Source organism: Bactrocera oleae, chromosome 3 (genome assembly GCF_042242935.1).
Source record: "Bactrocera oleae isolate idBacOlea1 chromosome 3, idBacOlea1, whole genome shotgun sequence".
Lineage (NCBI taxonomy): Eukaryota > Metazoa > Arthropoda > Insecta > Diptera > Tephritidae > Bactrocera > Bactrocera oleae.
Window position 1 is genome coordinate 93,999,525 of NC_091537.1, and position 13,091 is coordinate 94,012,615.

General features: G+C 36.2%; 1 protein-coding gene across 5 annotated transcripts in view; it reads right to left on the reverse strand.

The window, feature by feature from the left end:
* beat-Ic (beaten path Ic) overlaps positions 1-13,091 on the reverse strand; it is a 191,904-nt gene that overhangs the window by 61,002 nt on the left and 117,811 nt on the right. The window lies entirely within an intron of this gene.

A 13,091-nucleotide genomic window follows, 5' to 3' on the forward strand; every position in this document is an offset into this window, starting at 1 on the left:
TGATAAGTAAAAAGAATGTGTGGCAACACAGGCAAACTTTGTACAGCGTAGGCGCTTGTAATCTTATATGTAAATGTGCGTGTGAGTGTGTGCACTATTTGTGTGCGTTGTTATAAAGAAAAAACCAAAGCGAATTATTGAAATGAGTAAAATAGTGATTTAGTGATATTTTTGCCGTTTACGCACATCCTTTCATCCGCAAAATGCCGAGTAAACAAGACTGTGAGTGTGTGCCTCTTAGTGAAAACATTTCCACATCTATGTACGTGTATGCATGTATGCGTGATGTGTCTAGGCATGTGTGCTTAATCGATGTTCGACATGCACCTATGTATGTGTGAGGGTTTGACGAAAAATGTTTGTTGTTTGCCATAGCAAAGATCAGAGTGGAATTCCAACGAACTTGCGTTCATTGCCGCGTCCATATACAAGCGCTTAGGAGTTTAAATGTAAAACCGTTTATAAATACAGTAGCGTATGTGGTGGCGTAGCTTCAGCGCCAACGCTAGCGCCTACCCAATTTCACGCTTCCTTGAAAAGAAAAGCTGCTTGTAAAGAGCGGTGTGGACTTTCAGCCCATCGAGGGTTATGTGTCTACCATATAAGCATAGAAATGTACTCAAATACACACCATATGTATAGACATGTTTGTTAAGCTTGTAGAGAGCAAGATTTCATAATCATGCAGGCGGTTGTGTTCGAAGGAATTCCACGGAAGATGACAGTGTCTCAGTTTAGAAAGCGTCGGAAATATGTCCTTTTGATTCGGTGATGTGACACAACATATAAGCGGCGGTGTTTGGAAGTAGCAAATTGAAATTCGTTCGTGTGTAAAACAATGGAACAACAATAAAGGAAGAGCCAAGCTCGTGCCAAACCAAACACTCGATAGTTTCGCAAATTGTCACGAGACAAAAAATTTGGAAAGAACCGTCGAGGACTCCATTCTCAATTATTTTGTATAGCATTTTTGCATAACCTTATTTTCACATCTTTTATGTAGTTCGCTTCAGTACTAGTATAAATAGTTACTGACTTATAAATTTTGAAGCTGAATTTGTCTCCTCATTCTGAACATTATGAAATCGCCATATCTCTTTAAGTCAATTTACAGATACTACTACAAAAAGCCCATAGATGATCAAAATTATTTTTTATATCGGAAAAAAATGTGAATGTGATGTGATGAATCAAGCTGGAGGAAATAAATAGGCACATCTTTACAAAATGAATAATAAATAAATCTATTGACGCTTATAAAAATTTTTTGTTAATACCCACGCTTCTTGTGTAGTTTGAGAAGTAAACCATCTCGAAAAACTAATATAATTTTTTCCGAATTCTCATTTTCTAAGTTATATAAATACAAAAATTTAGTATTAACTTCGGAAGCGCGTTTGTTTTGTCCATGGCTCGAGATCCTTCGGGATCCGAACTCATACTCCATATAGTGCCAGCCGCACCTTAATATAATTTTGTTGCGGTGGCAGCAAAATTAAAATTTTATTGTATTTATCATTCTAAAAATACCAAAAAAAAGACACTGGCTGGAATTTTTATCATTTTTCATTTCGCTCATTCCAATAAGAAAGGCACGCCGGATATTGCTTCTGATTATATTTTGACAGTTGCTTTTATTGTCTGAGTTTTTTTCTTACAACAGCAGCGCCTCTAAGTAAGCGTAAGTAAGATACATCAATACACACATACATATATATGTAAATATATATATTAGGGTGGGTCAATAAGATCGAATGTTTTTTTGTCGCTTCGCACTCTGAAGAATCGGTTGATAGACCCCTCTAAGAAAGGCTCTCCAAGTATGAGCTACTCCAAGTTGTAACTTTAAGGTCCTCCGACTAACGGTTTTCTCTAATACATATACATGCATGTGCACATACCAATATTGATCGTACGTCTGTGTCAAAAAACGCCAGCTCTTGGCTAAAGAGAATCAATTTTGAATTTCACGCTTAAGCGCAAACGTATTGTCAAGAGCTGCTGACATGTCACATATCTCTGCTATAAACATACCAACAACAACAAAAAATCAAAGTGAAAGCCGTTTACATCAGAGCTTTACTCAATTATTGATTGGAACTAAAGGAAAACTCACGACGATGTTATTTTACAGCTGGATCCAGTAAGTAATCTAGGCATAAAACGTCTTTTGCATTCTCAAACAATTCATAATAAAATGTAATGGTTTTTAGTGCTGCTTATTTGAGAATTACTTCAAAAAGCATGCAGAATTTATTCTAAATTTCATACTTTAATTGTAAGTTTGTGTTTATTAAAGATTTGGTCCTTTTTGGCAGCAAATGGAAAGAATGTGCCAACTTTGTAATTGCTGCGTGCGCCTACCCGACTGTCCTCAGCCATATTGCAACATTTGTCCTCTGCTGTTGTTGTATTCCTTAGCTGCAGTTTAGCACTCATTAGGCTAAATAGGCAGTGGTAGGGCCGCAGAGCATTGCACCACGACTCCACATTTGCACCGAGTATTTAAAACACACAAACGTGCGTGTGGATATTTACGAAAGCGGATCAGCTCAGTGGGAAGGGCAGCAATGGCTGAACGGAAAAGTTTTCTGAGACATTTGTACTTCCATTTGCCACGTTCCATGATATCCACGGTTCCTTCTGCATACAATTTTTCGTTTTTCTTATTCATTTTTTATCACTAATTTTAGTGGGTTTGTAGTTTCCGAGCGCTTATTTGTCTACTCATTGTCAATTGTTTGTTTGTTAGTTCACGCTGCGCGCTTAATGAGTGCACATTTATATACTCATTTAACCACATATACACACACACAATCGGCTCTATGTAAGCTCGAGTTATTGTGTGCATTGGACTACACATGCAGGATACCGCTGCCAATGGCAAAAGTAGTCTTGCTCGCAATATAATTTCTTCTTTTGTCGAGCTTTTTGCAACATTTTTCTGCTTTTTGGTTTTAGTTTCAACACATTTTTTATTGTTTGCTTGTTTTGGCAGTCATCTTAATGCCAAATTTGGCAACTACAAGCCACCTATGACAGCGTGGCGTGGCGGCGGAGCGGGTAGCTATCGAAGCGGCAACCGTTATTTGCTGCTGAACATTTTTCGGTAATGCACATTCGTGTCGCCACAATGGGGTTCTATGCTTTTATTTTGCTACTTATTTTCTTGCTTACTTTTGCTTACTGCGCCAGCGTGGCGAACGAACGGGCTAAATGTGTTTAAAACCGTCAACAAAGTGAGTGTAAATATGGACGAAAATAAGCGCACGAACCTACTAACACCCGCCACGTGTGTGTGTGTGTACGTGTTTGTGTCAAACTCAAACATACTTACAGGCGCTGTATACATACGCACACAGCTTTGGAAGAGCGTAATGCGATGTCTGCTCCTGGCAGTTTGTGTATTTTGTCGCTAAAGGCGCTCGAGGGCCACTGGGCTGTGCGGTAAAATGGCCCAGCACAAAGACAAGCAAACTATTGCTTCGCACATGTAGTGATTGGGTGTGTGTGTGGTCGCGCGTCTAGCGAAGTGTAAATGTGTAAGTGTGATTTAAATGGCTACAGTGGAAATATAATTAAAATGAAGATTTAAGTTTCTCGTAGTCTTGCCACTATTTCTTTCTGTTAAGACTTCTCTTTACACCAGCATTTCTCCTTATTTACAATTCTCGCCAGCGGCATAAAGATATGCTTATTTACACACACATATGTATGTACATTCATGTAACATAGAACGGTATATCTGTAAGCGTTAATTTATACTTTCTACTATAACGCGGCATCTTAAACAAGAAAAAATGCTGCTACAATTGCTTAAACTGTGCGAAGATAGATATAGAATATATAGTTTTAGTTTGAACTTAAGATATGCGAGCAAAACCAAATTGGTGAGGGAATTGTGTGTTTGGAATATCGCGGAGGGTAATAAACGTTATCTATAGTTGTGATTTACTGACCATTGTGTGGATTAACATTTCCCGCAGACGATTTATAACTAACATATAAACTATTTCAAAATAAGAAAAGAAGTTATACACACCAAAACAAGTATGCCCTAATTACCATACTCTTGTTGTACGCCTTGCTTGAGATTGCCTTTGGTGCCTTCAGAGAATTTTGGTTTTTTAGGTTTTGGCTGATTTTATGAGCGCCACTCACTAGATTGTTGAACAGCTTTGACATCAAATTCAGTAGCCCATGTCTTGTCACCAGTCATGATGCGTTTGATGAAGCTAGGTCGTCAATTATCTCTTCATCTACTCACCTTTTGCAAAGGATTCAAGTATAATATTTTTGTACGAGTCTAGAATAGACATGTTTTATGCTCAAAATATTAACCGAAATGTGATAAGTATGAGATTCAGTGTCAAATTTGATCAGATGGTATAAAAGTGTTTATGAATGTAGCAGATATAAAACGAGGTTGGAATGTATTTTTATTATATGTGTATGACTCTTCGCTATAAAGCCCAATGCTAATAAAACAATAACTTGCTTAAGAATTCCACATTCATTGTTCGACGAAATCGTCATGGATTACAAGCAAATTTGTATCTTCATATTCAGACATATCTGACATAAACTCAATCGATGTTAAACTTAATTGATGTGGAGAACGGATCGGAAATCATAACATTAGGGATATGAGGTTTGGCCCAAGGTCTTAACCAATTCAAATTAAACGGTAAACCAATGGTCTGATTTTCGCCCATACCAACCATATTTGGGTATATAATATAATCTATATAAAATATTCTTAAACAGTTTTAATAAGAAGTTATGAAATACAAAAATCGATTTTTTAAATTGTCTAAAGCGTCTCACTTTTTTAAGACAACTGTACGTTCACAGATCTTCCGCTTCTTCATATCAATTCAAACTATCTGCATCTCAAACGAGATATCATTTGTTTATCGCATATTTACCATTTTATTGCCTATTCTCATATCATTTGCTACTTTATTCATCGGCTGTATTGCAGTTGAGTGCAAGAAAAAAATGGCAATGTCAACACATCAACGCTGACCACAAAGAGTGACCGTAATATTGAAGTTGCAGCGGCAGAATTCAAGGACCAGAGCAAAAACCGCTCACAATAAAAAATAACAAAATGCTCAGATAAAGTGCAGTTGGAACTAGATAGTTGGCACTGCCTCGTGCAGACGCCTAGTAGCAGTAAACAACAATATTTATATTTGTATACACATATACATATACATACATATACACTCTATAACACAATAAAGAGCGAAATTGACGCTTTGCTGTACCATGCACACACTGGAAGACACTTCGAAGGATGCCACAACAAGCAGGCAGCAAACTTGCCTTTTCACTGTATCTGATCTTTTTTCGCCCAGCCGAGCGACTTCCTGCTTGCCACAATATGTGTTGCTGTTGCCAGTCTTCCATGCCATTGCGTTTACACTAAGTGCAGCACTTATTAAATATACACACATACATGCTCGCATACAGTTCGTCTAGCATGCAGTAGTATAAAGATAAATAGCTGCCGATAATGTGGCAAGTATGGCGAAGATGTGTTCCAACATACCCACACACACAGTCACACACATACATTAGTGTGTGTGTGTGTGCGTGTGTGTTATGCAGATGTGCAAAGTTTTTTTAGTCTCCTTGCGGTTGCACTTCGTCTACTCACAGTTGCAATTTGTGGTTTATTGGTGCGGTAGGTTCGCTACACTTTTTAGATATGGTTTGACATTGTTAGCCGCTAAAGATATGGCTTGATTTTGATTATATAATATTTCAAAGGAAAAGTCTGCACTGTTTGATTATTGAAAGACCTACTTTATTTGGAATCAAGTGACTCATTAAAGAGTAGTTAGTGGTATCAGGACTTATCTGCAAGATATTAAGAGGCACCTGACATCAAATTTTATAATAATTTATTTTCTGATAGGTTATATCTTTAGAAAGAACATACCAAAATTTTAAATCGATACCTCAAACAGTTTTTACGTCACATCCTTCTACTGTGTAACCGCTCAGTTCAATAATTTCTATCAGTTTTTCTTTAATCGCGTTTTTCTCCAAACAGTATTTAAACGACGAATTTTCTGTTGTGATTACTCGAAGACAAATGATCTGATCACTATCAAATTTTCTGCATGTTTCGTATTAGTTCTCTACCCAATTACCACCAATTTTTTGATCTGATCAAAATTCAAATTTTGGCAAGCTAAAACTACCGACATTTTTTGTGAAATTAAACTGTTTTTTGAAAATCGTCGGCATTTTGTCAATTTTTGCGTTTTTTTGTTTTTTGACCGTAGGTCACTATCTTCCAGTATATTATTTTTATAGGTGTATCCATAAAGAAAGTCGGGCGAGCTTTCTTAGCGTCGTCGGAGATTTATTTTTTTCTTCAAAAGCTTTATTGTGTACACTTAAAATAAATAAATATACCCTTAGAAATCAATTAATTTCATACTAATTTTGTTACTAATTTCTGAAAATCATCTTTTGTGTGAAAGCCTCAAACACCAGGTGTGCCACTTAACACAAAACTGTGACTAATTCGCATTTTTGATTTTTATACACTGAACAGCGAATATGGAGTTTGTCACGAACTTTGTAACACCCAGAAGGAAATATCGGAGACCCTATACAATATACATATGCATAAATGATCAGCATGATGAGCTGAGTTGATTTAGCCATGTCCATCTGTCTGTCTCTATATATACAAACTAGTCACTCAGTTTTTAAGCTATCGATCTGAAATTTTGCATTTGTCCTTTCCTTACCAAGAAGCTGCTCATTTGTCGGAATGACCGATATCAGACCACTATACCATATAGCTGACATACAAACTGAACGATCGGAATCAAGCTCTTATATGGAAAACTCTTTCATTTGACGGCGCATCTTCATGAAATTAGGCGCGAGTTATTAACAACAATGTATTATCCGCAGAAATGGCTCAGATCAGACCACTATATCATATAGCTGCCATACAAATTGAATGATCAGAATCACGTTCTTTTATTATTATAGCAGCGGTGCAACCGAAGTTAACGCTTTTTCTTGTTTGGCTTGACTTTTTCTCCTTTTTATTTAAATTTAAAAGAAAAGAAAGCACTTCCCCTTCATTGTGGATTATTTTTTACTCATGGATGCTAATTCTCACCAATTTTACCAAATTAGAAAACCTGAAGCTGCGCCAACATGATGACCTTGTGCCATCAATTTCCACCTCCTGCAGCGGCGGCCACTTTCCGTGCGCTCCGAAGCCAATTTGGCAAAGGAAACATTACGTGTAACTAATTAGCAATTGCGTTTAAGCAGTGCTGCCAGTTTGCATTAATTAACATTAATGAATTAATGACTTTTAAATTTGTAGTTAAATTATTTAAACGATTTGGATTTCCTCTTTTGCTGCGTGCGGAAATGCCAGCGCGTGTCCTACCAGCGGATTAGAATAGTTTTGCAATGCAGCTCAAGGGCTATTTTATTTGTGCTTTAGCAACCTACTAATTGTACGAAAATATGTACCTCTTGTCTGTATTTTATTTGTTTTTTAGCTCGTACTATATTCAACCGAAGTTTAATTAAAAGCTTTGTTTTATTGCAACCCAAGTTACCTTCGACTTCGCTGTGTGTCTAAAATGCAACCTGAAAACCTTGCATTTGACGCAAGTAGTTTCACACACTTAGACGGTTGTACAACAAAGGAAATTAATTAAATTTCGTAACGGCAAAGAGCAGCAGAAGATGAATTGTAAGCGCGTATACTCAGAGTATAGGCAAAGCACTTTATTAGTATGGAGTTACCGGTTCGCGCACTTGTTAACGACTACTTCTGTGATACAATTTCGATTTTTCGATTTGACGTCCAGTTTGGATAGGCCGTTTATGTTGTCAAGTGACTGTAATGAAAATGAATTTCTGTTAATGCGTAAAAGCCGCTGTTAATTTATGCGCTGTCACTTAAATTGTTATAAATTGGGCGCTAGCTACTAAGCCAGCATCAAGCGCTGCTCGTGTGGCACACACCCGAGCATTGAAACGCTAATTTAACCAGTACTGAAACTACGCAACCGTTAACTACACAACTGCACCGATATATTCCACCGTTAATGGCCAAGAGCAATTGCTGGCAACGAACTTGTGAGTGTGCAGACACGCTTAAACTCGCCTGCCCTTCAATGCATCTACATTCGGTTACATGGCGGCGGACGGGGAAGCCGCAGTTGGAATAACAAGAAACTCATTACAAACGCGTTGCCGCTACGCAATTAAAACTTTTATTAAAATAATTAAAATTGAAACAACATACTAATATGTACGTCCGCTTACATATGGACATGTATGGCAAGTGCACATGCAAAATCCCTTGGAAAGTTCGTTATGTGTGCTGCCAAGTGAATAAGTGAATGCAGCAAAGTTGCAAATAAACACGAAAATCGCTGTTTATAACCGAATGAAACAAAAGTAGAATTACAGTTGAATAAAATATTGTTAACAGGAATAATCAAGTATTTACAACCAACGAATGCACAATAGAACTCGTAATCACGTTATGTTACTTGATGTACCGTTACTCCAGTGAGGCACAACTGCACTCTGTGGCATGCATGTAGTTGAAGAGCATAACGCTGATCGTATTGCTGCTGAGTTAATGGTTCTAAATTTATATGTGCGTAGCTGACAATTAAAAACCTACCAATTAACGAAGAAAAGGAGATGTTGGAACGATTTTTATATTAAAAAAAATTCGATATCTCAAATAGCTTTTAAATTACAGCCTTGCAAAGTGTTGCCACTCAATTCAATCAACTGCTTTAGTGTATTTTTAAAAACGTTTTTCTCAAAACTATGGAGACAAATGATCCGATCACTATCAAAGTTTTCGAAGTTCTCCGCACAACGACCTACCAATTTTTTGATCTGATCGAAAACCGAATTTTCCGGGCCAAAAACGACACAATTTTGGGTAAAATTCAATATTTTTTTAACGCCATCGTCTTGTCAATTTTTGAGATTTTAATTTTTTTCCTTCAAAATGTTTACTGCGCATTTTTAAAATATGTATAAATATACCCTTAAAATGAAAACAATGGATACAATACTTTTTTTTTGCACTGTGCCGCTTAAAGGGGTTTCTACCTTAATGGCCCGAAAACCTGCTGTTTTTTCTGAATTTTTTTTCTCGGAGAGTAGAATAGGCAAAAGGATAGAATTTTCGCATAGTTGTCAGAAGCTTATTATAACTTTTCAAATTTGTTTTTGCTGTTTCATGCAAGGGGGGGAAGGGAGCTACCAAACAATGGCGGCAAAACGGTGGCCACTCGTTCTCATAGTGGAAGTCCTAGCGTCCATAAATAACGCCTGATACCCAAACGAAAAAAATTTTCTTAATCTGTACATTCTACCTCATCCGTGGTGCTAGAGCAAGGGAGCATGAAAAATGCAAAAATTTTGAGCTTTTGGAAAAAAATATATTTCCGGCTCGTTTTTTTTTTTACTAATAATTTTTTCAAATGAAATATGTGCAAATTCTAGTGACACGGATGGAAAACTCCTGATGAACAAGTGTAAAAAATTTCATGGTGATTGCTCAATTTCTGTACCTTGTAGGACTTCCACCAACTTGAAAAACATGTTTTAAGATAACTTTCGTATTTTAACAGATTTCAAGTCAAAATTGAAAGCGTATTCTTGAAACATGTATCTATCTGACAATGCAAAAAAACAAAAAAAAAAAACAATTTTTTCGATCTTACAACATAACATAATTTAATTATATATACATATATAATTTTTTTTTTTTAATACCAAATAGACAGTATTAAAATTTTCATTCTCTGCAAACTTTCGCTCACAGATAATGTACGTGTACGTGTATTTGCTTAACATTAGGTCAGTAAAATTAATATTTCAAACATGTTCCACAATTAATCTTCTTACGAAATATTCAATTATTTACCCATGGCCAAAGTTTATTTTTAAAGTGCAAATAACTAAGAGACACCTAAAGTGTGTGGGAAACTAAATTAAAAACAAGAAAATTGTTAACTTTGGCTGAGCCGTAGCTATAATACTCTTCATACCTACCAGAAGCTAAATTTCGTGAAAATATCTTGACAAATAAAACAGTTTTCCACACAAGAACATGATTTTGATAGGTCACTTTGTATGTCAGCTACTTACATATGTATATGGTACGCTCTAGTAATTCGATTCGACGGTTCCGACAAATAAGCAGCTTCTTGGACAAATGCAAAATTTCAGATCGATAGCTCAAAAACTGAGTGACTAGTTTGTGTACAGTTACAGACAGACGGATGACAGATGGACATGGCTAAATCAACTCAGCTCGTCACGCTGATCATTTATATATATACATTGCTTTACTTTGTCCGACGTTTCCTTCTAAGTGGTTCAAACTTCGTGGCAAACTTTATAAACTCTATTCCAGATATAAAAATAATAATAATATAATAATAAAAATAAATATTGTGTATAGAAGAAAATGTCTAGAAACATACAAACACGGATGTCGAAAACATACAAATTTCCCGACACAATAGGGCTGCTTTTGGCATTTGTGTATGGAAGTGTACACTTAATATATGCATACATGTATTTACTTATATATATTGGATAAACATATTTGTATTGAACAATCAAAATATTGACGCATAAGTGCCCGTACATGACAACTAATCGTAGATTTGCTCCAAATGAGCTACTTCAGTCAAAGTATGCCGAAGACTTGAGATTGGTTTTTACAAGTCAAGCTGCTGTTTACGGACAATCACCCAGGAAATAGAGAAAGAACGTACCGAAAACGGAACTACACATATTTAGTAGTTGCTATTGAAGGTATTGGAGTTGTGGAAACATGTGGTTTCTACACTCCTACCAAATATTTTAGAGATAAAAGTGGGTCATAAGGAGTGTCTTAAACCGTTGCGCTTTAAGTACCTTTACCTTCTTAGATATACAACCACACACACAATTCTCTCAAATTGTTTACAACAACCTATATATATACTTCGCATGGGATAAGTGCACTTTTATGACCGCATAAGTAGCCAATTCAAGGTATGTACTTCTGTGTTCATGCTCCATACACACATGGCTATACTTAAGGAATTCCTTTCTTAAGCACGCTCCTTCAATTTTGCTTTTATTGCAGCGCTGTTGTGGGCCGAGACTGTTGTTGACATCTCGGGGTATTTTTGTGTGTTTATATTGCTAGTTATTTTCGGACAAAGCAGTTCGTTTGCCGAGTGGCCAGCCAGTCTGATTAAAGGGGATTCGAGAAGATTGGCAACAAAAAAAAAAAAAATTGTGAAATATAATCATTTACCCCAGGCGAAAGGTGGTGAGAAGAAATTTAGGAAACTCCAGCAAATCTTAAATATACCTAATTTAGGGAAGCAAAAACAGTTTAAGGTTAAAATTGTCTTTATCAAAAATCACAGTAATAATATGTTGAGTGCCATCCTAAGGAATGAACATAGAGCTATGTGCATAATCGATGGAATACGGATGCCAGGCTCTTTTCGTCTTTTTTGAGGAAAAATAAATGAACTTTGGTTCAAATTGAGATATAAGAGTAGCCTTAGTGCAAAAAAACTTAAGAAAGTGTACTCCTATTTACTAAAAATTTCATTAATTAAAAAAGAAATGAAAATATAAATTAGCGAAGGGAGCGCTCGCGTGCAGAAAAAATGCGTATAAAATGTATTTAAAAATTTTAAAATATTACCTTAGTATTCTAACACAATCAAAAGCTTTTTGGAATTGCAAACTGTTTTAAATCGATCCATTTCTAAAGCAGTAAATTGTCACTTTGATATTCCTTCAGTCCAACTTTTGCTCACATACTTTAAATGTATTCAAATATTTCTACATATATTAGAATCATGTTATTGACAAAGTCATTATTAATTCGACATATATTGAGCTATGCAAATCTTTGTAAGATGAATATTTTTTACATTATAATGAAAGCTTGAAAACCATATGTCGACCACTTCCTACACCTACTACATCAACATTTATTGAGTAAACCAAAGCAACAAAAAAGTTAAGTGAAAAAACTCACGTTTTCTCATGGAGAGTGAAAATTTCATATTATAATTTTGCAATTTTCTGAGTAAATCACTCAGTAACCACATTGAATAGCGATGGTTTCATATATGCATACCCATGCACCGAACCTTTATATACACATACATATAGATACATGTGATAAAAAATTTAACTATGTAGTGTTAAATACAGGATAACGACTAGAAATTACTTGCTGAAAGTAAACTAGTCCGAAAACACTCATTTAGCACTGCAATTTCTAGGCTAAAAGGGAACACATGCGAAGTAAACCAAGTTAACACATTTCCGACTCAAGTATAGGAATTAACATCTTGTGGGATGTTGCCATGCTTTTGTAGAAAAACGTGTTGCTTTTAGTAAAAGATAGGTTGACGAATTGGGCTTGCAACTCAAACCAGTTGTAGTGTATTTTCCATCTAGTTCACTTCATTGCAGGTACATTATGTTGCACTGCACACTTTCAGCCAGCTCCAGTTACATTAAAGCTTACGATTACTTGAGTCGCCTGTGAAATCTGAAGCCACCGACACAATAGCAAAATAGAGCTTTAACATACCCGACACCAGTGTGTGTGGCAACAGCTACAGACGCTCGCACAAATACACTTCAGCTCTTTTCTATGGTTAGATCCGGCAGTAGCCGGTACGGCGATCCAGCCTTCACTCTGTTGCATTCTATGTGATTAATGTTTTTGTTGTTAATATTGCTGCATGCTTAAGTGTGTGCAAAATTTTTCTACATCTTTTGTCGTCAGCCGAAGCGTAGATACAATGCCGTGCCGTTGCTGATGACAAAGTGCAGTGACGTGTGAAATGGCGCTAACACATCGACATATATATGCACTTGGATAGTATCCGAAGGCTTTCAAATGTTGTTACGCAGCACGAAGTGTTATCGTCGCACAAAAGAAGTTATTCAAGGTTTTCTCCAACTAGTTTCAAGTACTCTATGGAAATGTGGTTGTGAGAAAAAATTAGTGAAAGTGCTTTCTCACATGG